The following is a 26,068-nucleotide window of genomic DNA, read 5'->3' as shown; positions in this document are numbered from 1 at the left end:
TGCTACAATTTAAGAGCTTCCTTTACAGATGGAATATTCTCGTCTTTAGTCAAAATGAGAATATGCTGTTTGTAAAAGCATTTAAAGCTGAATGATCACCAACCAAACAGCTTGAAAGAAAAGACACATATAATCAGATTGCACATATACATACGTATGCATTTTACATGTATATATTATAAGCAGTCATGCTTGTAAAAGAATGGATTACCCGATTATTTTTAGAACATCTATCAGGAGGAGGACATTACCCAGGCACCCTTCAAGGAGGACACAGATGGTAGGTAGCCACAGACTAAGAGAAGTGCAAGTTATCTACACAAGGTCAAGCAAAACAAAGCTTTGAGCCATGTCAGTGTTAGAAGGAAGGCAATTGAAATGCAAATGTAAGAGGGAAGGAGGAGGTAGCAATTACAGGACTCTGTCAATGACCAAATAATTATCAGTATTAACCCTGACTGCAAAGGCAGGAGGGGTGGTTGGCATTTATATCCTTTTCACTTTCTTTTGCCAACATACAACGGGTTAGCAGTGGAGTGGGTGGCCTCTTGTAACCACTTCTGATTGGCTGATTTCACATCCTTCAAAAGGGGAAGGCAGGGGAAACTGCAGGTGGGTTTACAGGACCTGTTTCATAAATTGGAGAGCGGATGCCATTTCTACTATAATTAATTCCAGGGGGGTTGCTCTTTCCCATTCTCCCCTCCTTTGTGTTTTGCTGGTGAAAGCCAATCATGTTGACCCTTCACTCTGCTCTCAAAGAAACCCCTCTGCCAGGGCTGGTGGTTACTGCTTTCAGCCACACACACACTCAGGAATCAGTAAGTATTTCTCTGATTAGTTTGCATCTTTACCTCTGGACTTCATGGTTTGAGTGGTTGTTCTTTTCTTCGTATTTGCACATCTACTGTCATAAGTCACTAAGAGAGCCAAATGAAGCCTGCCAATTCCATTCAAGCCCTCTGTGGTATTCATTGGCTGGTTCATAAGCTGCGATCTGTCTAGTAGGGGTGGTCAGGAGATCATGTGCTACTCTTGGTGTGGGGGAATCCCATAATAAAACTAATCTACAAAAAGAATATCACCTCTTGTGACATATCATGAATGCTGTTGTTATTGTTGAAAATTTTAGAGCAATGATCTTAGCTAGACAATATCATGAAAGTATAGGAAATCAACTGCCTTTTGATTTCAGTTGAGGGGTGCCTGAGTGGCTCAGTGGGTTAGGTGTCCAGCTCTTGATCTTCGCTCAGAACATGATCTCATGGTTCCTGGGTTCCAGCCCCATGTCGGGCCTGTGCTGACAGCACAGAGCCTACTTGGGATTCTCTCTCTCCCTCTTTCTCTGCACCTCCCTGCAATGAGCGTGCTCACACTCTCTCTCTCAAAAATAGACATTAAAAAAAGTATCACTGATTTCAGTTGAGGAGAGAAACTTTATCCTGTTATCTTGTCATTCTTTGTAGTTTTTGAAAATATGTGTAATTTCCATGAAACTATATTTTCCTGAGGCTAGCAGAGATGAATGAGGACAAGAGGACAGTGATACCTATTTCTTTCTTTCTTTTAATGGAAGTTTTACTTGGTATGTTTTATCAAACCTTTGTAAAAGATATACACTGATGTTTGGAATTTTAAAAACATCCACTTTAAAACCTCTTTACAAAAATTTATTTTCATGACATCAGGATTTTTGCTTGAACAAAACTGTTTAAATGTATTTCCATGGTAATAGGATAAAAAATATTGAATAGGTAGTTAAATCTGATTTTTCTGATTATTAAAGGAAAATAGCTACTTATGTATCTTTGGGCATTCCGATTTTTGGTATCTATTTTCCCTTTAGAAATACCCATACTTCATTAATTTGGGTGATGTTAATTGGCAATATGTCATAGTTCAGGCTGAGTGAAATTCTTCTAGCCAGGTCTTAAATCAATGGTACAGTAAATAGGTTGAGAAAACAAGATTGTAGAAAGAATGTGTCAAAGAAAAAGCAGAATACAGTTTTTAACTATTCACTCATTGTCTACGTAGAAGTAATTTGGAATCATATTTGCATTAAATAACTCAGTGGTTACAAGGCTTTTCTATTTCACCTACAAATGAGGGACACTTTATTCAGCAAATATGTGTTGACAATCTATCTGGTCCCAAGAACTGTGATTGGCATATCAGAATGAATCGGAGAGATCTCCATCTTGGAAGAACTCAAAGTCTAGTGACATGATAGGCAGGAAATAAGTCACAATAAAAATAGTTAATATTCTTGAATGTGTATCAACAAAATGTATATATTACTGTTTACAGGAGTCAAAAAAGCCTTAAGTATTCAGGAAGTGACATTTAAGTTGGATTTTGAGGGGAGGAGTAAGAAGTTTAGGGTGAATGAAGTTAACGGATAGTGTACTGGGCAGAAGGGAAAAGGTCAGTACTCCAGAGTTGTGAGATGGTCTGTGCATGTGTGGATTGGTATATCTGAATGGCCTCCAGTGTCTCGTATGTTGGCCTGCTATATCCTTGTGGGATGTAACTTAGACTGTATAGTATGTGGGTACTAGTGCTGGTTAAGTGGAAAGAGACAAGGTTGGAAAGGGAGGTTGGGACCCTAGACTTCAGAGTCCATGTTTCCTCTCCTCTACCCTCAGGGGCAGCATGGGGATTAAAGTTTGAGAAGCAGCAGACCAATGAAAAAAGCACTGAACTTACCATATCTCAAGCTTTCTGGGCTAGTTTATATAAAATGGTGTAATCATACCTACCTCTCAGGACCAGTGGGAAAATAAATTTAGGAAAAACATGTAAGTGCCCAGCAAATTATTTAGTACATAGTTGACTTAACTTCTCTCCCTCTTAAAATGCTATTTACAAGAATCGTCCAGGAACTGTTTTTGTAAGTGAACGTTCTTCCTACTTGAAATTTGTTTTGTAAATATGAGTTATGGCTTAAATTGAAGTAATCTTTCAAATCTCTTAGATTTTAGAAACATGAGTAGAAAATCTGGAAATTAGAAGGTTTGGATCTTTAGGCTAAATTGAATCTATTGTTTTTGATGTAGACTGGATTTAAACTCATGTAAAATTTTTGCAAAATTTCTTTCTTTTGGCCACATTTTTCAAGAAATAAGAATAACCTATTTCTAACCAGTCTCCAACAGGGTACTTTGAAGGATAAAGTAATGTATCAAAAGTGATTTGAAGAAATCCACATAAAAATAATCCAGGGCACCTGGGTGGCTCAGTTGGTTAAGCGTCTGACTTCAGCTCAGGTCATGATCTCACAGTCTGTGAGTTCGAGCCCCACGTCGGGCTCTGTGCTGACAGCTCAGAGCCTGGAGCCAGCTTTGGATTCTGTGTCTCCCTCTGTCTCTGCCCCTCCTCTACTCATGCTCTGTCTCTCTCAGTCTCTCAAAAATGAATAAATGTTAAAAAATGCTTAAAAAAATAATCCACAAAATCCTCAATCAGGTAAATGTGGGTTATTTTAATTTTTTTAAAATTAAAAAAAATTGAACTATAGTTGACACAAATGAATGTTGCATTAGCTTCATGTGTACAACATAGTGATTCAACAACTTTTCTTTTTTTCCTTCAAAGTTTTTATTTAAATTCAAGTTAGTTAACATATAGTGTAGTATTGGTCTCAGGAGTAGAATCCAATGATTTATCATTTACATATAACACCCAGTGTACATCCCAACAAGTGTCCTTCATAATACCCATCACCCATTTAGCCCATCCCCCCATCCACCTCCCCTCCAGCAACTCTCAGTTTGTTGTTTATAGTTAAGAGTCTCTTATGGTTTGTCTACCTCTCTGTTTTCATCTTATTTTATTTTTTCTTCCCTTCCTCTATGTTCATCTGTTTTGTTTCTTAAGTTCCACATATGAGTGAAATCATATGGTATTTGCTTTCTCTGACTTATTCACTTAGCACTCTAGTTCCATCCACATCATTGCAAATGGAAGATTTCATTCTTTCTGATGGTTGAGTAGTATTCCATTATATATATATATATATATATATATATATATATATATACATATATATATATATATACATATATATATATATATATATATATATATATATACACCACAATACCACATCTTCTTTATCCATTCATGATTCAATAATTCTTTTTTTTTTTTTTTAGAGAGAGAGAAAGAGAGTGAGAGAGCATAAGCAGGGGAGAGGGGCGGGGGGTGGGGGCAGAGAGAGAGAGAGAGAGAGAGAGAGAGATTGTGCTTGAGAATCCTAAGCAGGTTCCATGCTCAGCATGGAGCCTGACATGGGGCTCAATCCCACGACCCTGAGATCACAACCTGAGCTGAAATTAAGAGTCAGATGCTCAACTGGCACCCCAGTGATTCGACAACTCTTTATGTTATTCTGTGCTCACAAGTGTAGCTACCATCTGTTACCAAATAACGCTATTATAATACTATTGACTATATTCCTTATGCCATACCTTTTAATCTCATGACTTATTCATTTCATAACTGGAACCCTGTATCTCCTGTTTTGTCCATTCCTCCACCCCCTTCCCTTTGGCAATAGTTTGTTCTCTATATTTATTAGTCTGTTTATGCTTTTTTTGTTTGTTTTGTTTTTTAGATTCCACATAAAAGTGAAATCATACAGTATTTGTCTCTCTCTGTTTGCTTATCTCACTCAGCATAATACACTCTAGGTTCATTCATATTCTCAGAAATGGGAAGATCTCATTCTTTTTTATGTCTGAGTAATATTCCATCACATACATGCGTATGTATATACATATATACATAATAAATGTATATATTTATTCCCCATCTTCTTTATCCATTTATCTATTGATGAACACTTGGGTTGCTTCCATATCTTGATTATTGTAAATAATACTGCAATAAACAGGGATGCAAATATCTTTTCAACTTAGTATTTTCATTTTCTTTTTTTAATATTGTTTTTTTAGTAATCTCTATACACAACATGGGGCTTGAACTGACAACCCCAAGATCAAGAGTTGCATGCTCCACCCACTGAGCCAGCTAGTCGCCCCATGTTTTTGTTTTCTTTGGGTAAATACCCAATAGTTGAATTACTGGATTGTATACTATTTCTATTATTAGTTTTGTTTTTTTTTTTAGTTCTTTGAAACTCCATGCTGTTTTCCACAGGGGCTGCACCAATTTACATTCCACCAATAGTGAATGAGAGCTCCCTTTTCTCGATATCCTTGTCAAACTTGTTATTTCTTGCCTTTTTTATTCTAGTCATTCTGATAGGAGTAAGGTATATTTCATTGTGGCTTTGGTTTGCATTTCCCTGATGAAGATTAGTGATGTTGAGCATCTTTGCAGGTATCTGTTGGCCATCTCTATGTTTTCTCTGGAAAATTGCCTACTCAGGTCCTCTAAACCATTTTTTTTTTAAAGTTTATTTATTTATTTTGAGACAGAGAAAGAGCACAATTGGGGTAGGGGCAGAGAGAAAGGGAGGGAGAATCCCAAGCAGACTCTGAGCTGTGAGGATGGAGCCCGACATGGAGCTTGATCCTACAACCTGTGAGACCAGACTTGAGGTGAAACCAAGATTCTATCACTTAACTGACTGAGCGACCCAGGTGCCCTCTTCTAACCATTTTTTGATCACATTATTTGTGTTTTTTTTGTTTTTGAGTTGTATAAGTTCTTTGTGTATTTTAGATATTAACCCCTTATTGGATGTATCATTTGAAAACATCTTCTACTCAGTGAGTTGTCTTTTTGTTTTGTCAATGGTTTCCCTCACTGTCCAATATTTTATTTTTGCTTTTCTTTCCCTTGCCTGAGGAGACATACCTAGAAAAATGTTGCTTTGGCGGATGTCTAAGAGATGACTCCCCATGTTTTCTTCTAAGAGTTTTATGATTTCAGGTATCACAATTAGATTTTAATCTATTTTGAGTTTATTTTTGTGTATGGTATAAGATTGTGGTCCAGTTTCATTCTTTTGCATGTAACTGTCCAGTTTTCCCAACACCATTTATTAGAAAGACTGTCTCTTCCGTTGTATAGTCTTGCCTGCTTTATCATAGATTAACTGACCTTGTAAGTGTTAGTTTATTTCTGGGCTCTCTATTCTTTTCCACTGATATGTGCCTGTTTTGTGCCAGTACCATACTGTTTTGATTATTATAGCTTTGTGCTATATCTTGAAGTCAGGGATTGTGATACCTCCAGCTTTGCTATTATTTCTCAGGTTTGCTTTGACTGTTGTTTTAATTTTTTTTTTCAACGTTTTTATTTATTTTTGGGACAGAGAGAGACAGAGCATGAACGGGGGAGGGGCAGAGAGAGAGGGAGACACAGAATCGGAAACAGGCTCCAGGCTCTGAGCCATCAGCCCAGAACCCGACGTGGGGCTCGAACTCACGGACCGCGAGATCGTGACCTGGCTGAAGTCGGACGCTTAACCGACTGCGCCACCCAGGCGCCCCAAACTGTTGTTTTAATTCTTAATACCTTAACACATCTCAGTAATCTGTCTTTGGGAAATAAATTTCTGGATGAAAATGCAAGTTTGTAAAAGCTTTGATTGTTTCCTTAAAGATGGTAAATACTCAATTCCAAATGTACTTTAGAGTACATCTTTTTCATTTGTTACAGCTAGGCTATGGGGGGGGGAGCTAGAGAAATGCTTTTTATATTTATTTTGCTAAAATAAATATGAATTTATTCTTACAGTTCTTAGTGTGTTGGCCAAGATCATCAGTCAGTTCAATAGCAGTTAGTACATCTTGTAACAACTATTTTCAAAATAGTCCTAGATTTTAGAAAATTGTCTTAATTATTTATCATCATACATAAGGGCTTATTTCTGATGTGTAATCTTACCATAATAGCGATGATTGATAAAGTACACAGTTAACTAAAATAGACCTTTCCCTGATGTTACCCATTTTTCTTGGTCATTACTAGTTGCTCTAACTCTCTTGGTTTCATGAGAAGCTGACATTTTCTATTTGTGATTTTAATGGTGATTACTTTGTCCTTGATTGTTTCCATACATATGTCTGTGGCCTAATGAAACTGCTTGTGTTCCTGTGGCCATAACCAGTGCATTTTAGGATGTAAACTGGAGTTATGTCCAATGATCAGTTTATAAAGGTTGTAAACACTTAGGTTTACACTAAACAGCAATATCAGTAGCTCCTGTGAACATTTTTTTTAAAATTTTCTTATATGATATGCAGGGTATTTTAGTTGTGATGTTTAGATGTTGCAGAAGACATGTTACTATTATTACATTGCCATAGTACTCTTTAGAATTTGCTCGAAACTTTTATAGTGTGGTAAAATGGTATCGTGGTTTATGTATTGCTTTAATTTCTTGCTTTAACTGAGAGGTTTTAATATTATCTCCACAGGAAAATAAAATGTTTTTCAAATAAATGATAATAACATTAATATTAGCAGTCATCATTATTTTGTTACAGGGTTTAGTACTGAACCTTATGCATCTAATTTAGCATTATTTTGTTGTGACATAAAAGAGAAAGTATGAGGAAAAAACCTCAGTAATGTACATGCAATATATTTGTTTCACCATTCACCCCTAAGAACACTTGTAATTTGACCTTCATGGGAGCTATAAAATGTTAGAGTAAAACAAGATCATAATGTGGTATTTACCTAAGGCAACACATTATTTTAGAATCATTTTTAATGTAAACATTATAATGATAAAATTAGAAAAATCTACTTGTTATGCTGATGACCTTAAAATGTGAATTATAAATCATTATCAGTCATCGCTTTAACTATTTCTCTACTTTATGTTCTCAAATGGAAAAAAATTTGTCACTTTAAGGAATTCTATTTTGTTATCATATGGTGGTGCAGGAATTTCCTAAAAGGAAAATGAACATTTTCTGAAAGGGAATTGATTACCAAATATACGTTTAACAACCTTGAATACTTTTTGGCTGGGTCCCTGACAAAGAATGAATGAACAGATATTTACTGAGTGTCTCCTATGGGCACAACCCTGTACTAGGCAAGGAGGAGGTAGCAGTCAGCCAAAGTGACTGCTTTTATGAGCTTATATTCTATAGCCTAGAATGGTCTACTTTGCAATACTTTCCAAAACCCCAGTTGATAGACGTATTGTTTGAACTACAGTGATAATCTGCTATTTTCCTATTGGGAAACTCTGACCAATGGTTGTTTCAGATTCCTGTTGTTTTTTTTTTCTTCAATGTTTATTTATTTATTTTTGAGAGAGAGAACACAAGCAGGAGAGGGGCAGAGACAGAAGGAGACACAGAATCTGAAGTAGGCTCCAGGCTTTGGGCTGTCAGCACAGAACCTGACGCGGCTCAAACTCCCAAGCCTGGAGATCATGACCTAAGCCAAAGTTGGACTCTTAACTGACTGAGCCACCCACGTGCCCCCAGATTCCTGCATTTTTAATGACATGAAAGTTGCATTTGGAATTAGATAGTAGCCATGTGGTCATGCTAGGGATTCATGAATCCCTATGGAATGAGAATTATTCATCAAAACTTCTAGATGGTCTAGGTCAGTGGTTCTTTTTTTAAAAAAAATTTTTTTTTAAATATTTATTTATTTTTGAGACAGAGAAAGACAGAGCATGAATGGGGGAGGATCAGAGAGAGAGAGGGAGACACAGAATCTGAAACAGGCTCCAGGCTCTGAGCTGTCAGCACAGAGCCCGACATGGGGCTTGAACTCAAAAACCATGAGATCATGACCTGAGCCAAAGTCAGACGCTTAACTGACTGGGCCACCAGGTGCCCCTGTCTAGGTCAGTGGTTCTTAAACTTTAGAGTACATTTGAATCAACTTTGAAACTTGTCAAATGTAGATTCCTGACCCCACTTGGAGAAATTAAGATTCTTTTTTTTAATCTCTTTCTTTCTTTTAAAAATTTAAATCCAAGTTAGTTAACGTATAGTATAATAATGGTTTCAGGAATGAAATTTAGTGACTCATCAGTTACATATAACACCTAGTGATCATCCCAGCAAGTGCCCTCCTTAATGCCCATTGCTCATTTAGCCCAGCCCCCCACCCAACATTCCACCAGTAACCCTCAGTTTGTTGTCTGTAGTTAAGAGTATCTTATGGTTTGCCTGCCTCTCTGTTTTTATCTTATTTTATTTTTCCTTGCCTTCCCCTATATTCATGTGTTTTTTTTCTTGAATCCCACTTACATACAACACCCAGTGCTCATCACAACTAGTGTTCTCCTTAACAGTCATAACCCATTTAATTCATCCCCCTGTCGACCTCCCCTCCAGCAACCCTCAGTTTGTTCTCTATAGTTTAGGGTCTGTTTTATGGTTTGCCTCTCTTTTTTCATCTATGTTCATCTGCTTCATTTCTTAAATTCCACATATGAGTGAAATCGTACAATATTTATCTTTCTCTGACAGACTTATTTTGCTTAGCATAATGCACTCTGGTTCCATGGCAAGATTTCATTCTTTTTTAATCACTGAGTAATATTCCATTATATATATATATATATACATATATACATTATATGTATATACACACACCACATCTTCTTTATCCATTCATCAGTTGATGGGCATTTGGGCTCTTTCCACAATTTGGCTATTGTTGATAGTGCTGCTATCAACATTGGGGCATGTGTACCCTTCAAATCAGCATTTTTGTATTCTTTGGATAAATACCTAGTAGCGATAATTGCTGGATCATAGCATAGTTATGTTTTTAATTTTTTGAGAAACCTCCAAACTATTTTCCAGAGTGGCTACACAAGTTTGCATTCCCACCGGTAGGGCAAAAGGGTTTCTCTTTCTTTTCATCCTAGCCAACATCTGTTCTGCCTGAGTTGTTAATCTGAGCCATTCTGACAGGTGTGAAGTGGTATCTTATTGTGCTTGTGATTTGTATTTCCCTAATGGTAGGTGATGTTGAGCATAATTTCATGTGTCTGTTAGCCATCTGGATGTCTTCTTTGGAAAAGCATCTATTCATGTCTTCTGCCCATTTCTTCACTGGATTATTTGTTTTTCGGGTGTTGAGTTTGATAAATTCTTTATAGATTTTGGATACTAACCCTTTATCTGATAGATCATTTGCAAATATCTTCTCCCATTCTGTTGGTTGCCTTAGTTTAGCTGATTGTTTCCTTTACTGTGCAGAAGTTTTTATCTTGAAGTCCCAATATTTCATTTTTACTTTTGTTTCCCTTGTCTCTGGAGACATGTCAAATAAGAAGTTGCTGCAGCTGAGGTCAAAGAGGTTGTTGCCTATTTTCTCCTCTAGAATTTTGATGGTTTTCTGTCTTACATTGAGGTCTTTCATCCATTTTGAGTTTATTTTTGTGTATGGTGTAAGAAAGCGGTCCAGGTTCATTCTTCTGTATGTCGCTGTCTAGTTTTCCCAACTTCATTTTATAAACTGTCTTTTTCCCATTGGATATTCTTTCCTGCTTTGTCAAAGATTAGTTGGCCATATTTTTGTGGGTCCATTTCTGGGTTCTTTATTCTGTTTCATTGATCTATGTGCCTGATTTTGTGCCAGTAGCAAACTGTCTTGACAATTACAGCTTTATAATACAGCGTGAAGTCCAGAATTGTGATCCCTCCAGCCTGGTTTTCTTTTTCAACATTCTTTTGGCTATTCAGGGTCTTTTCTGGTTCCATACAAATTTTAGAATTGTTTGTTCTAGCTCTGTGAAGAATGGTGGTGTTATGTTGATAAGGATTGCATTGAATACATGGATTGCTTTGGGTGGTATTGACATTTTAACAATATTTGTTCTTCTGATCCATGAGCATGGAATGTTTTTCCATTTTTTTGTGTCTTCAATTTCTTTCATAAGCTTTTTATAGTTTTCAGTGTACAGATCTTTCACCTCTTTGGTTAGGCTTATTACTAGGTATTTTATGGTTTTTGGTGCAATAGTACATGGGATCTATTCCTTGATTTCTCTTTCTGCTGCTTCATTTTGGTGTATAGAAATGCAACCAATTTCTGTACATTGATTTTATATCCTGTAACTTTGCTGAATTCATGGATCAGTTCTAGCAGTTTTTTTGGTGGAGTCTTTTGGGTTTTCCACATAGAGTATCATGTTGTCTGTGAAGAGTGAAAATTTGACTTCCTCCATGCTTATTTGGATGTCTTTTATTTCTTTGTTGTTGTCTGATTGCTGAGGCTAGGACTTTCAACACTGTGTTGAATAACAGTGGTGAGAGTGGACATCCTTGTTGTGTTCCCTAACCTTAGGGGGAAAGCTCTCAGTTTTTCCCCATTGAGAATGATATTAGCAGTGGGTCTTTTGTACATGTCCTTTATGATCTTGAGGTATGTTCTTTCTATCCCTACTTTCTTGAGGGTTTTTATTGAGGAAGGATGCTGTATTTTGTCAAATACTTTTTCTGCATCTATTGAAAGGATCATGTAGTTCTTATTCTTTCTCTTATTAATGTGATGTATCACACTGATTGATTTGCAGATATTGAACTAGCCCTGAATCCTAGGAATAAATCCCACTTGATCGTGGTGAATAATTCTTTTAATGTATTGTTGAATCCAGTTTGCTAGTATCTTGTTGAGAATTTTTGCATCCATGTTCATCAGGGAAATCGGTTTGTAGTTCTCCTTTTTAGTGGGGTCTTTGTCTGCTTTTGGAATCAAAGTGATGCTGGCCTTGTAGAATGAGTTTGGAAGTTTTCCTTCCATTTCTATTTTTTGAAACAGCTTCAAAAGAATAGGTGCTAACTCTTCTTTAGATGTTTAGTAGAATTCCTTGGAAAAACATCTGGTCTTGGATTCCTGTTTGCTAGGATATTTTTGATTACTAATTCAGTTTCTTTGCTGGTTATGGGTCTGTTCAAATTTCTATTTCTTCCTGTTTCAGTTTTGGTTGCTTGTTTCTAGGAATTTGTCCATTTTTTCCAGAATGTCCAATTTGTTGGCATATAATTGCTCATAATATTCTCTTTTATTGTTTGTATTTCTGCAGTGTTGGTTGTGATCTCTCCTCTTTCATTAGTGATTTTATTTATTTTGGTCTATTCCTTTTTCTTTTTGATCAGTCTGTCTAGGGGGTTATCAATTTGTTAATTCTTTAAAAGAACCAGCTATTTCATTGATCTATTCCACTATTTTTTTTTATTTTGATATCATTGATTTCTGCTCTAATCTTTATTATTTCCTGTCTTCTGCTGGTTTTGGGTTTTAATTGCTGGGTTTTTTCCAGCTCTCAAAAATTTTTAAATGTTTATCTTTGAGAGACAGAGACGCAGACAGAGTGTGAGAAGGGGAGGGCAGAGAGAGGGGGAGACACAGGATCCGAAGCAGGCTCCAGGCTCTGAGCTGTCCGCACAGAGCTCAATGAGGGGCTTGAACCCACAAACTGTGGGATCATGACCTGATCCGAAGTTGGACATTCAACTGACTGAGCCACCCAAGTTCCCCTTCCCAGCTCTTTAAGGTGTAAGGTTAGGTTGTGTATCTGAGACCTTTCTTCCTTCTTTAGGGAAGCCTGGACTGCTATATACTTCCCTCTTATGACTGCCTTTGCTGCATCACAGAGGTTATGGACCATTGTGTTTTCATTTTCATTGACTTCCATGTACTTTTTAATTTCCTCTTTAATTTCGTGGTTAACCAATTCATTCTTTAGTAGGATGTTCTTTAATCTCCAAGTATTCAAGGTCTTTCCAAATTTTTCCTTGTGGTTGATTTTGAGTTTCATAGCATTGTGGTTTGAAAATATGCAAGGTATGATCTTGATCTTTTTGTACTTGTTGAGGGCTAATTTGTGACCCAGTATGTGATCTATTCTGGAGAATATTCCATGTGCACTTGAGAAGAATATGTATTCAGCTGCTTTAGGATGAAATGTTTTGTATATATCTGTTAAGTCCATCTGGTCCAGTGTATCACTCAAAGCCATTGTTTTCTTGTTGATTTTTCTGCTTAGATGATCTATCCATTGTTGTAAGTGGGGTGTTAAAGTCCCCTATTGTTATTATTATTAATGAGTTTCTTTATATTTGTGATTAATTGATTTATATATTTGGGTGTTTTACATTGCAGGCATAAATATTTACAATTTTTAGATCTTCTTAGTGGATAGACCACTTAATTATGAGGCAATGTCCTTCTTTATCTCTTGTTACAGTCTTTATTTTAAAATCTAGTTTGTCTCCTATAATATGCCTACTCCAGCTTTCTTTTGATGACCATTAGCATGATGCTTCTCCATCCCCTTACTTTCAATCTGCAGGTGTCTTTAGATCTTAAATGAGTCTCTTGTAAGCAGCATATATATGAGTCTTATTTTCTTATTTATCCTATGGTTTTTGATTGGAACATTTAGCCCATTTACATTTAGAGTGAGTACTGAAAGATATGAGAAATTTGGATTCTTTAGATTTAGGTACATGCTTAGAAATTGGCATTTTTGACAAGCACGTGGTTCTAATGATGGTGGCACCTCAACCATATTTTTTTTTTCCAGTTTTTCTAACACCATTTCTTTTCTTTTTTTTTTTTATTATATGAAATTTATTGTCAAATTGGTTTCCATACAACACCCAGTGCTCATCCCAAAAGGTGCCCTCCTCAATACCCATCACCCACCCTCTCCTCCCTCCCACCCCCCATCAACCCTCAGTTTGTTCTCAGTTTTTAACAGTCTCTTATGCTTTGGCTGTCTCCCACTCTAACCTCTTTTTTTTTCCCTTCCCCTCCCCCATGGGTTTCTGTTAAGTTTCTCAGGATCCACATAAGAGTGAAACCATATGGTATCTGTCTTTCTCTGTATGGCTTATTTCACTTAGCATCACACTCTCCAGTTCCATCCACGTTGCTACAAAAGGCCATATTTCATTCTTTCTCATTGCCATGTAGTATTCCATTGTGTATATAAACCACAATTTCTTTATCCATTCATCAGTTGATGGACATTTAGGCTCTTTCCATAATTTGGCTATTGTTGAGAGTGCTGCTATGAACATTGGGGTACAAGTGCCCCTATGCATCAGTACTCCTGTATCCCTTGGATAAATTCCTAGCAGTGCTATTGCTGGGTCATAGGGTAGGTCTATTTTTAATTTTCTGAGGAACCTCCACACTGCTTTCCAGAGCGGCTGCACCAATTTGCATTCCCACCAACAGTGCAAGAGGGTTCCCGTTTCTCCACATCCTCGCCAGCATCTATAGTCTCCTGATTTGTTCATTTTGGCCACTCTGACAGGAGTGAGGTGATACCTGAGTGTGGTTTTGATTTGTATTTCCCTGATAAGGAGCGACGCTGAACATCTTTTCATGTGCCTGTTGGCCATCCGGATGTCTTCTTTAGAGAAGTGTCTATTCATGTTTTCTGCCCATTTCTTCACTGGGTTATTAGTTTTTCAGGTGTGGAGTTTGGTGAGCTCTTTATAGATTTTGGATACTAGCCCTTTGTCCGATATGTCATTTGCAAATATCTTTTCCCATTCCGTTGGTTGCCTTTTAGTTTTGTTGGTTGTTTCCTTTGCTGGACAGAAGCTTTTTATCTTCATAAGGTCCCAGTAATTCACTTTTGCTTTTAATTCCCTTGCCTTTGGGGATGTGTCGAGTAAGAAATTGCTACGGCTGAGGTCAGAGAGGTTTTTTCCTGCTTTCTCCTCTAAGGTTTTGATGGTTTCCTGTCTCACATTCAGGTCCTTTATCCATTTTGAGTTTATTTTTGTGAATGGTATGAGAAAGTGGTCTAGTTTCAACCTTCTGCATGTTGCTGTCCAGTTCTCCCAGCACCATTTGTTAAAGAGGCTGTCTTTTTTCCATTGGATGTTCTTTCCTGCTTTGTCAAAGATGAGTTGGCCATACGTTTGTGGGTCTAGTTCTGGGGTTTCTATTCTATTCCATTGGTCTATGTGTCTGTTTTTGTGCCAATACCATGCTGTCTTGATGATGACAGCTTTGTAGTAGAGGCTAAAGTCTGGGATTGTGATGCCTCCTGCTTTGGTCTTCTTCTTCAAAATTCCTTTGGCTATTCAGGGCCTTTTGTGGTTCCATATGAATTTTAGGATTGCTTGTTCTAGTTTCGAGAAGAATGCTGGTGCAATTTTGATTGGGATTGCATTGAATGTGTAGATAGCTTTGGGTAGTATTGACATTTTGACAATATTTATTTTTCCAATCCATGAGCAGGGAATGTCTTTCCATTTCTTTAAATCTTCTTCAATTACCTTCATAAGCTTTCTATAGTTTTCAGCATATAGATCCTTTACATCTTTGGTTAGATTTATTCCTAGGTATTTTATGCTTCTTGGTGCAATTGTGAATGGGATCAGTTTCTTTATTTGTCTTTCTGTTGCTTCATTGTTAGTGTATAAGAATGCAACTGATTTCTGTACATTGATTTTGTATCCTGCAACTTTGCTGAATTCATGTATCAATTCTAGCAGACTTTTGGTGGAGTCTATCGGATTTTCCATGTATAATATCATGTCATCTGCAAAAAGCGAAAGCTTGATTTCATCTTTGCCATTTTTGATGCCTTTGATTTCCTTTTGTTGTCTGATTGCTGATGCTAGAACTTCCAGCACTATGTTAAACAACAGTGGTGAGAGTGGGCATCCCTGTAGTGTTCCTGATCTCAGGGAAAAAGCTCTCAGTTTTTCGCCGTTGAGGATGATGTTAGCTGTGGGCTTTTCATAAATGGCTTTTATGATCTTAAAGTATGTTCCTTCTATCCCGACTTTCTCAAGGGTTTTTATTAAGAAAGGGTGCTGGGGGCGCCTGGGTGGCGCAGTCGGTTGGGCGTCCGACTTCAGCCAGGTCACGATCTCGCGGTCCGTGAGTTCGAGCCCCGCATCGGGCTCTGGGCTGATGGCTCAGAGCCTGGAGCCTGTTTCCGATTCTGTGTCTCCCTCTCTCTCTGCCCCTCCCCCGTTCATGCTCTGTCTCTCTATGTCCCAAAAATAAAATAAACGTTGAAAAAAAAAATAAAAAAAAAAAGAAAGGGTGCTGGATTTTGTCAAAGGCCTTTTCTGCATCGATTGACAGGATCATATGGTTCTTCTCTTTTTTTTGTTAATGTGATGTATCACGTTGATTGATTTGCGAATGTTGAACCAGCCCTGCATCCCAGGAATGAATCCCACTTGATCATGGTGAATAATTCTTTTTATATGCCGTTGAATTCGATTTGCTAGTATCTTATTGAGAATTTTTGCATCCATATTCATCAGGGATATTGGCTGGTAGTTCTCTTTTTTTACTGCGTCTCTGTCTGGTTTAGGAATCAAAGTAATACTGGCTTCATAGAATGAGTCTGGAAGTTTTCCTTCCCTTTCTATTTCTTGGAATAGCTTGAGAAGGATAGGTATTATCTCTGCTTTAAACGTCTGGTAGAACTCCCCTGGGAAGCCATCTGGTCCTGGACTCTTATTTGTTGGGAGATTTTTGATAACTGATTAAATTTCTTCGCTGGTTATGGGTCTGTTCAAGCTTTCTATTACCTCCTGATTGAGTTTTGGAAGAGTGTGGGTGTTCAGGAATTTGTCCATTTCTTCCAGGTTGTCCAATTTGTTGGCATATAATTTTTCATAGTATTCCCTGATAATTGTTTGTATCTCTGAGGGATTGGTTGTAATAATTCCATTTTCATTCATGATTTTATCTATTTGGGTCATCTCCCTTTTCTTTTTGAGAAGCCTGGCTAGAGGTTTGTCAATTTTGTTTATTTTTTCAAAAAACCAACTCTTGGTTTCGTTGATCTGCTCTACAGTTTTTTTAGACTCTATATTGTTTATTTCTGCTCTGATCTTTATTATTTCTCTTCTTCTGCTGGGTTTGGGGTGTCTTTGCTGTTCTGCTTCTATTTCCTTTAGGTGTGCTGTTAGATTTTGTATTTGGGATTTTTCTTGTTTCTTGAGATAGGCCTGGATTGCAATGTATTTTCCTCTCAGGACTGCCTTTGCCGCGTCCCAAAGCGTTTGGATTGTTGTATTTTCATTTTCGTTCGTTTCCATATATTTTTTAATTTCTTCTCTAATTGCCTGGTTGACCCACTCATTCGTTAGTAGGGTGTTCTTTAACCTCCATGCTTTTGGAGGTTTTCCAGACTTTTTCCTGTGGTTGATTTCAAGCTTCATAGCATTGTGGTCTGAAAGTATGCATGGTATAATTTCAATTCTGGTAAACTTATGAAGGGCTGTTTTGTGACCCAGTATATGATCTATCTTGGAGAATGTTCCATGTGCACTCGAGAAGAAAGTATATTCTGTTGCTTTGGGATGCAGAGTTCTAAATATATCTGTCAAGTCCATCTGATCCAATGTCTCATTCAGGGCCCTTGTTTCTTTATTGACCCTGTGTCTAGATGATCTATCCATTTCTGTAAGTGGGGTGTTAAAGTCCCCTGCAATTACCACATTCTTATCAATAAGGTTGCTTATGTTTATGAGTAGTTGTTTTATATATTTGGGGGCTCCAGTATTTGGCGCATAGACATTTATAATTGTTAGCTCTTCCTGATGAATAGACCCTGTAACTATTATATAATGTCCTTCTTCATCTCTTGTTACAGCCTTTAATTTAAAGTCTAGTTTGTCTGATATAAGTATGGCTACTCCAGCTTTCTTTTGGCTTCCAGTAGCATGATAAATAGTTCTCCATCCCCTCACTCTCAATCTAAAGGTGTCCTCAGGTCTAAAATGAATCTCTTGTAGACAGCAAATAGATGGGTCTTGTTTTTTTATCCATTCTGATACCCTATGTCTTTTGGTTGGCGCATTTAATCCATTTACATTCAGTGTTATTATAGAAAGATACGGGTTAGAGTCATTGTGATGTCTGTATGTTTTATGCTTGTAGCGATGTCTCTGGTACTTTGTCTCACAGGATCCCCCTTAGGATCTCTTGTAGGGCTGGTTTAGTGGTGACAAATTCCTTCAGTTTTTGTTTGTTTGAGAAGACCTTTATCTCTCCTTCTATTCTAAATGACAGACTTGCTGGATAAAGGATTCTCGGCGGCATATTTTTTCTGTCTAGCACACTGAAAATCTCGTGCCAATTCTTTCTGGCCTGCCAAGTTTCAAAAGAGAGATCAGTCACGAGTCTTATAGGTCTCCCTTTATATGTGAGGGCACGTTTACCCCTTGCTGCTTTCAGTATTTTCTCTTTATCCTTGTATTTTGCCAGTTTCACTATGATATGTCATGCAGAAGATCGATTCAAGTTACGTCTGAAGGGAGTTCTCTGTGCCTCTTGGATTTCAATGCCTTTTTCCTTCCCCAGTTCAGGGAAGTTCTCAGCTATTATTTCTTCAAGTACCCCTTCAGCACCTTTCCCTCTCTCTTCCTCCTCTGGGATACCAATTATGCGTATATTATTTCTTTTTAGTGTATCACTTAGTTCTCTAATTTTCCCCTCATACTCCTGGATTTTTTTATCTCTCTTTTTCTCAGCTTCCTCTTTTTCCATAACTTTATCTTCTAGTTCACCTATTCTCTCCTCTGCCTCTTCAATCTGAGCCGTGGTGGTTTCCATTTTGTTTTGCATTTCATTTAAAGCGTTTTTCAGCTCCTCATGACTGTTCCTTAGTCCCTTGATCTCTGTAGCAAGAGATTCTCTGCTGTCCTCTATACTGTTTTCAAGCCCAGCGATTAATTTTATGACTATTATTCTAAATTCACTTTCTGTTATATTATTTAAATCCTTTTTGATCAGCTCATTAGCTGTTGTTATTTCCTGGAGATTCTTCTGAGGGGAATTCTTCCGCTTGGTCATTTTGGATAGTCCCTGTCGTGGTGAGGACCTGCAGGGCACTTCCCCTGTGCTGTGGTGTATAACTGGAGTTGGTGGGCGGAGTCGCAGTCAGACCTGATGTCTGCCCCCGGCCCACACTGTGGCTGGGGCCACAGTCAGACTGGTGTGTGCCTTCTCTTCCCCTCTCCTAGGTGCGGGATTCACTGTGGGGTGGCGTGGCCCGTCTGGGCTACTTGCACACTGCCAGGCTTGTGATGCTGGGGATCTGGCGTATTAGCTGGGGTGGGTAGGCAAGGTGCACAGGGGCAGGAGGGGCAGGCTTAGCTTGCTTCTCCTTAGGTGATCCACTTCAGGAGGGGCCCTGTGGCAGCTGGAGGGAGTCAGATCCGCTGCCGGAGGTTTGGCTCCTCCACAGAAGCACAGAGTTGGGTGTTTGCCCGGAGCGAGGAAGTTCCCTGGCAGGAACTGGTTCTCTTTGGGATTTTGGCTGAGGGATGGGCGGGGGAGATGGCGCTGGCGAGCGCCTTTGTTCCCCATCAAACTGAACTCTGTCGTCTGGGGGCTCAGCAGCTCTCCCTCCCTTTGTCCTCCAGCCTTCCCGCTTTCCGAGCAGAGCTGTTAACTTATGACCTCCCAGACGCTAAGTCGCGCTTGCTGTCGGAACACAGTCAGTCAGGCCCCTCCGCTTTTGCCCACCAGACTCGGGGGCTCTGCTTGGCGGCGAGCCGCCCCTCCGCCCCGGCTCCCTCCCGCCAGTCCGTGGAGCGCGCACTGCCTTGCCGCCCTTCCTACCCTCTTCCGTGGGCCTCTCGTCTGCGCTTGGCTCCGGCGACTCCGTTCTGCTAATCCTCTGGCGGTTTTCTGGGTTATTTAGGCAGGTGTAGGTGGAATCTAAGTGAACAGCAGGATGCGCGGTGAGCCAGCGTCCTCCTACGCCGCCATCTTCCCTCCTCCTCCAAAATAAACTTTATTCTTTAAAAGTTTTAGGTTCATGGCAAAACTGAGCCGAAGGTACAGAGATTTTCCATACATTCTTTGCCTCCACATACATATAGCAGCTCAATCCTTTTGACTCATAAGTGATACTATGTCATTTTCCTATTTGGAACCTTCCATATCATCTAGAGAATAAAAGCCACACTTCTCACCTACAAGGCTCTTCATGACCTGGACTTTGGCTACCTTTTCAACCTCTTTTCCTATCAATCCTCACAAGCTGATCCAGCTACATGACTTTTTGGCTACTTCTCAAACATACCAATTCCCTCCCTATTTCTGACCTTTCATATTTGCTGTTTGTTCTATATAGACTGCACATTAACCAGATCTTCACATGGTGCAATATTGGTTTCAGGAGTAGAATTCAGTGATTCATCACTTACATACAACACCCAGTGCTCATTATAACAAGTGCCCTTCTTAATACCCATCACCTGGGTAGCCCATCCCACACCCATCTCCCCTCCATCAACCCTTAGTTTGTTCTCTATCTGTAAGAGTCTCCCATAGTTTGTTTTTCTTTCTCTTCCCCCCCCCCCCATATGTTCATCTGTTTTGTTCCCTAAATTGCACATATGCATAAAATCATATGGTATTTGTCTTTTTCTGATTGACTTATTTCGCTTAGCATAATACACTCTGGTTCCATTCATGTTGTTGCAAATGGCAAGTTTCATTATTTTTGATGGTCGAGTGATATTCTATTGTATGTATATACCATATCTTCTTTATCCATTCATCAATTGATGGACATTTGGACTCTCTCCATAGTTTGGCTATTGTTAATAATGCTGCTATAAACATTGGGGTGCTTGTGCCTCTTTAAATCTGTATTTTTGTATCCTTTGGGTACACTACCTAGTAGTGTAATTGCTGTATCATAGGGTAGTTCTAATTTTAACTTTCTGAGGAGCCTCCATGCTGTTTTCCAGAGTGACTGTATTATTTTGCATTCCTACCAATAATGAAAGAGGGTTCCTTTCTCCACATCGTCACCAACATCAGTTGTTTCTTGTGTTGTTAATTTGAGCCATTTTGACAGGTATGAGGTGGTATCTCATCATGATTTTGATTTGTATTTCACTGATGATGAGTGATGTTGAGCATCTTTTCATGTGTTTGTTAGCCATCTGGATGTCTTCTTTAGAAAAAAAAATGTTTATTCATGTCTTTTGCCCGTTTCTTCACTGGATTATTTGTTTTTTGGGTGTTGAGTTGAGTAAGTTCTTACAGATTTTGGATACTACCCCTTTATCAGATATGTCATTTGCAAATACCTCTCCCATATTGGAGGCTGTCTTTTAGTTTTGTTGATTGTTTCCTTTGCTGTGCAGAAGCTTTTATTTTGATGAAGTCATTATCATTCATTTTTGCTTTTGTTTCCCTTGCCTCTGGTGATGTGTCTAGGAAGAAGTTGCTCTGGCCAAGGTCAAAGAGGTTTCTGCCTGTGTTCTTCTCCAGGATTTTGATTGTTTCCGGTCTCACATTTAGGTCTTTCAACCGTTTTGAATTTATTTTTTTGTATGGTGTAAGAAAGTGGTCCAGTTTCATTCTTCTGCATGCTGCCATCCAGTTTTCCCAGCACCATTTGTTGAAAGGACTGTCCTTTTTCCATTGGATATTCTTTCCTGCTGTGTCAAAGATTAGTTGACCATATAGTTGTGGGTCAATTTCTGGATATTCTATTCTGTTCCATTGATCTATGTGTCTATTATTGTGCCAGTAACATACTATCTTGATGATTGTAGCTTTGTAGTATAGCTTGATGTCCAGAATCATGATGCCTCCAGTTTTGCTTTTCTTTTTCAGGATTGCTTTGGCTATTCAGAGTCTTTTGTGATTCCATACATATTTTAGGATTATTTGTTCTAGCTCTGTGAAAAATGCTGGTGGCATTTTGATGGGGATTGCATTAAATGTGTAGATTGCTTTGGGTAGTACACACATTTTAACAATGTTTGTTCTTCCAATCCATGAGCATGTAATGCTTTTCCATTTCTTTGTGTTCTCTTCAATCTTTCCTAAATGTTCTATAGTTTTCAGAGTATAGATCTTTTACCTCTTTGGTTAGGTTTATTTCTAGATATCTTCTCATTGTTTTTTGTACAATTGCAAATAGGGTTTATTCCTTGATTTTTTTCTGCTGCTTCATTATTGGTATATAGAAATGCAACAGATTTCTGTATGTTTTTATATCCGTGACTTTGCTGAATTCATGTATTAGTTCTAGCAATTTTTTTGGTGGAGTCTTCGGGTTTTCTTTTTCTTTTTTTTTTTTTTTAATTTTTTTTCAACGTTTATTTATTTTTGGTACAGAGAGAGACAGAGCATGAACGGGGGAGGGGCAGAGAGAGAGGGAGACACAGAATCGGAAACAGGCTCCAGGCTCTGAGCCATCAGCCCAGAGCCCGATGCGGGGCTCGAACTCACGGACCGCGAGATCGTGACCTGGCTGAAGTCGGACGCTTAACCGACTGCGCCACCCAGGCGCCCCATCTTCGGGTTTTCTATATAGAGCATCATGTTGTCTGCAAACTGTGAAAGTTTGCCTTCTTCCTTGTCTATTTGGATGTCTTTTATTTCTTTGCGTTGTCTGATTGCTGAGGCTAATACTTCCAGTACTATGTTGAGTAGTAATGGTGAGAGTAAACATCCTTATCTTGTTCCTGATCTTAGCGGGAAAGCCCTCAGTTTTTCATATATGGTCTTTCATATATGGCATTATGATGTTAACTAATAGTCCATCTATCCCTACTTTGTTGAGGGTTTTTATCCAGAATGGATGCTGTGTTTAATCAAATGCTTTTTCTGCATCTATTGACAAGATCATATGATTCTTATCCTTTTATTAATGTGTATTACAGTGATTGATTTGTGAATATTGAACCAGCCCTGCATCCCAGGAATAAATCCCACTTGATCAGGGTGAATAATTCTTTTAATCTACTCTTGAATTTTATTTGCTAGTATCTTGTTGAGATTTTTGCATCCATGTTCATCAGAGATATTGGCCTATAATTTTCCTTTTTAGTGGGGTCTTTGTCTGGTTTTGGAATCAAGGTAATGCTGGCCTCATAGAATAAGTTTGGACATTTTCCTTCCATTTCTATTTTTGGAACAGCTTCAAAAGAATAGGTGTTAACTCTTTTTTAAATGTTTGGTAGAATTCCCCTGGGAAGACATCTGGCCCTGGACTTTTGTTTATTGGGAGATTTTTGGTAACTGATTCAGTTTCTTTGCTGGTTATGGGTCTGTTCAAATTTTCTATTTCTTCCTGTTTCAGTTTTGGTAGTTTGTATGTTTCTAGGAATTAATCCATTTCTTTCAGGTTACCCTTTTTGTTGGCATATAATTTTTCATAATATTCTCTTATTATTGTCTGTATTTCTGTGGTGTTGGTTGTGATCTCTTCCTTTTTGTTCATGTTTGTTTATTTAGGTCCTTTCTTTTTTCTTTTTAATGAGTCAGGCTAGGGGTTTATCAATTTTATTAATTCTTTTGCAGAACCAGTTCTTAGTTTTGTTGATCTGTTCTACCATGGTTTTTTGTTTGTTTTTATATCATTTATTTCTGCACTAGTCTTTATTATTTCCCCCTTTCTGCTGGCTTTAGGTTTTATTTGCTGTTGTTTTTCAGCTCCTTTAGGCATAAGGTTAGGTTATGTATTTGAGATTTTTCTTTCTTCTTCAGGTAGGCCTATATTGCAATATACTTCCCTCTTAGGACTACCTTTGCTGCATTGCAAAGGTTTCAAACTGTCATGTTTTCATTTTTATTTGCTTCCATGTACTTTTGAATTTCCTCTTTAATTTCATGTTTAACCCATTCATTCTTTAGTAGGATGTTCTTTAATCTCCAAGTATTTGTGGTCTTTAAAAATATTTTTCTTGTAGTTGACTTCATGTTTTATAGTGTTGTGGTTTGAAAGTATGCATGGTATGATCTCAATGTATTTGTACTTGTTGAGGGCTGATTTGTGACCCAGTATGTGATCTATTCTGGAGAACGTTGCATGTGCATCAAAAAGAATGTGTATTCTGCTGCTTTAGGGTAGGCTCAATGTTCTGAATTTATCTGTTAAATCCATCTGGTCCAGTGTGCCATTCAAAGCCATTGTTTCCTGTTGATTTTCTTCTTAGATGATCTGTCCATTGCTATAAGTGGGGTGTTAAAGTCCCCTCCTATTATTTTATTATTGTCAATGAGTTTCTTTATGTTTGTGATTAATTGATTTATATATTTGAGTGTTTTTGCATTGGGGGCATAACTGTTTTCTATTGGTAGATCTTCTTGAGGGAAAGACCCTTAATTATGATATAATGCCCTTCTTCATCTCTTGTTACAGTCTTTGCTTTAAAATCTAGTTTGTCTGATATAAGTTTGGTTACTACAGCTTTCTTTTGGCCTGACAACCTTTCCAAACCTCTTACATAGATTTGGTTTCTTTATTGAACTTCAGAACTGTTGCTACTTGATATCATATTATACGTTGCTTTGTTTGTGTTTGTTGTCTCTTTTTCCTGCTAGAATGAAAACTCCACAAGAGCACGGATGTTTCCAGTTGATTTTCTATTGAATCCTTGTTGCCTCAAACAGTACTTAGCATCTTGTAGGTTCTTTATACCAAGTGTTTGAATAGATATGGATGCATTTTGTGCTAATTATTTTTTAATAGTGATTCTCCTCATGTTTGTATGCTCAACTGTTCTATGTCTTCATAGCCTGCTCTTCCTGTTTTTTTTTTAATGTTTATTTATTTTGAGAGCGAGAGAGAGGAGAGAAAGAGAGAGAGAGAGAATGAACAGGATGGGGGGCAAAGAGAGGGAAAGAGAGAATCCCAAGCAAGCTCGATTCCACTAATTGGGAGATCATGACCTGAGCTGAAATCAAGTCAGACACTTAACTGACTGAGCCACCCAGGCACCCCTCCCTTTTTATTTTTATAGCAAGAAATTAGATTTTGCTCCAATGGGTTTTGGTTCATTAGAATATTTATATTGAATTTAAGGACATGCAATTATTTTCTTTTCATCATCTCTAATGACTTTCCCTTTTATTCCCTCTTTCACTACCCATGACCAATGTTCAAACCTTTATATTTGTGGATTCCTTCAAATCCAACATGTTGCTTAGTAGAATATTTTCTGATTTGTCCATTGAAAATACAGTCCTTCTTAAGTATAAATTTCCTCACATTCTCTGTGTTTTTTTAAACCTCAAATTGTATTTAATTCTTATTTAAACTTTCTTTTCCTCTTATAGCAGAGAAAGAGGGCTCCAAACCATTGTCCAAATTTAAGCTTTCTTAATCTTTCTTTTGGCCCTCTTTCCTACCATCTCATCTCCATAGCTCCTTTGTCTCAGAAGTAATCTGTTATCTTCTCATTATCAAATCCAATAATTTTTCTTCACCTTCATACTTATGACCACGTGACTTTTCTTTGACATTTGACTCTATTGATCCATTCTATATTTCATATCCTGTCTTATTTTTTTGTGACTTTCTTTAGCTTCTTTGTTTCTCTTTCTATATATTTGGCTATCATATGTTACTTATTTCATTCTTTCTTGTTTTTCATATACAATAACAACAACAAAAAGATGGATGCTTCTTGAGGTTCTATAATCAGTTATTAGGAACCAAAACCCAACTCAGACCAACCTAAGCAATAAGAATGTAACAGTGGGCATGATTCATAGGCTCTAATATTGTCATTAGAATCTGCTCTATATTCCTCCATTCTTTGGTCCCATATAATGACAAAGTTGACCACTGGCAACTTTAGACTTACATTATCATTATAGATATTGATCCTGGAGAAAAGAGAATGCCAATTTTTGGGTAACTTTATAGCTGTCTAAGGTATACTTTACTGGCCTTGCTTGAGTTCCGTGATCATTCCTGAATCAATCAGTATGGCCAAGGGAAGGGAGGACTTGGAATTACCAGGCCTGGATCACATACTCACTCCTGAAATTGGCATTTTGGTTATATCTCTTTCTAAACCACATGGCCTGAAATTGGGAGAAGGATGGGCTCTCAAAGAGACACTGAGCATTTTCTCTTCCTATTCTTTACATTGTATCCCTGGGCTATTCTATCCACTGTTTTAACTTCTATCATCATCCGTATGCTGATAACTTTCAAATCTCACAATACAAATGAACCTAATTACACTGCAAAGCCATTGGAAAATTAAATGGGGTAGAAGTTTTTGCCCTAACTGCAATGGCTGATTCTGATGAGAAAAACTCAAGGCCCATTATGGTTTCTGAAGTGTCACTACCAGGATCTGGTAAATGAATTTAGTAGCAGAATATTACTCAAACTCAG

Source organism: Leopardus geoffroyi, chromosome B1 (assembly GCF_018350155.1).
Source record: "Leopardus geoffroyi isolate Oge1 chromosome B1, O.geoffroyi_Oge1_pat1.0, whole genome shotgun sequence".
Classification (NCBI taxonomy): Eukaryota; Metazoa; Chordata; class Mammalia; order Carnivora; family Felidae; genus Leopardus; species Leopardus geoffroyi.
This window is presented reverse-complemented; position numbering follows the sequence as displayed.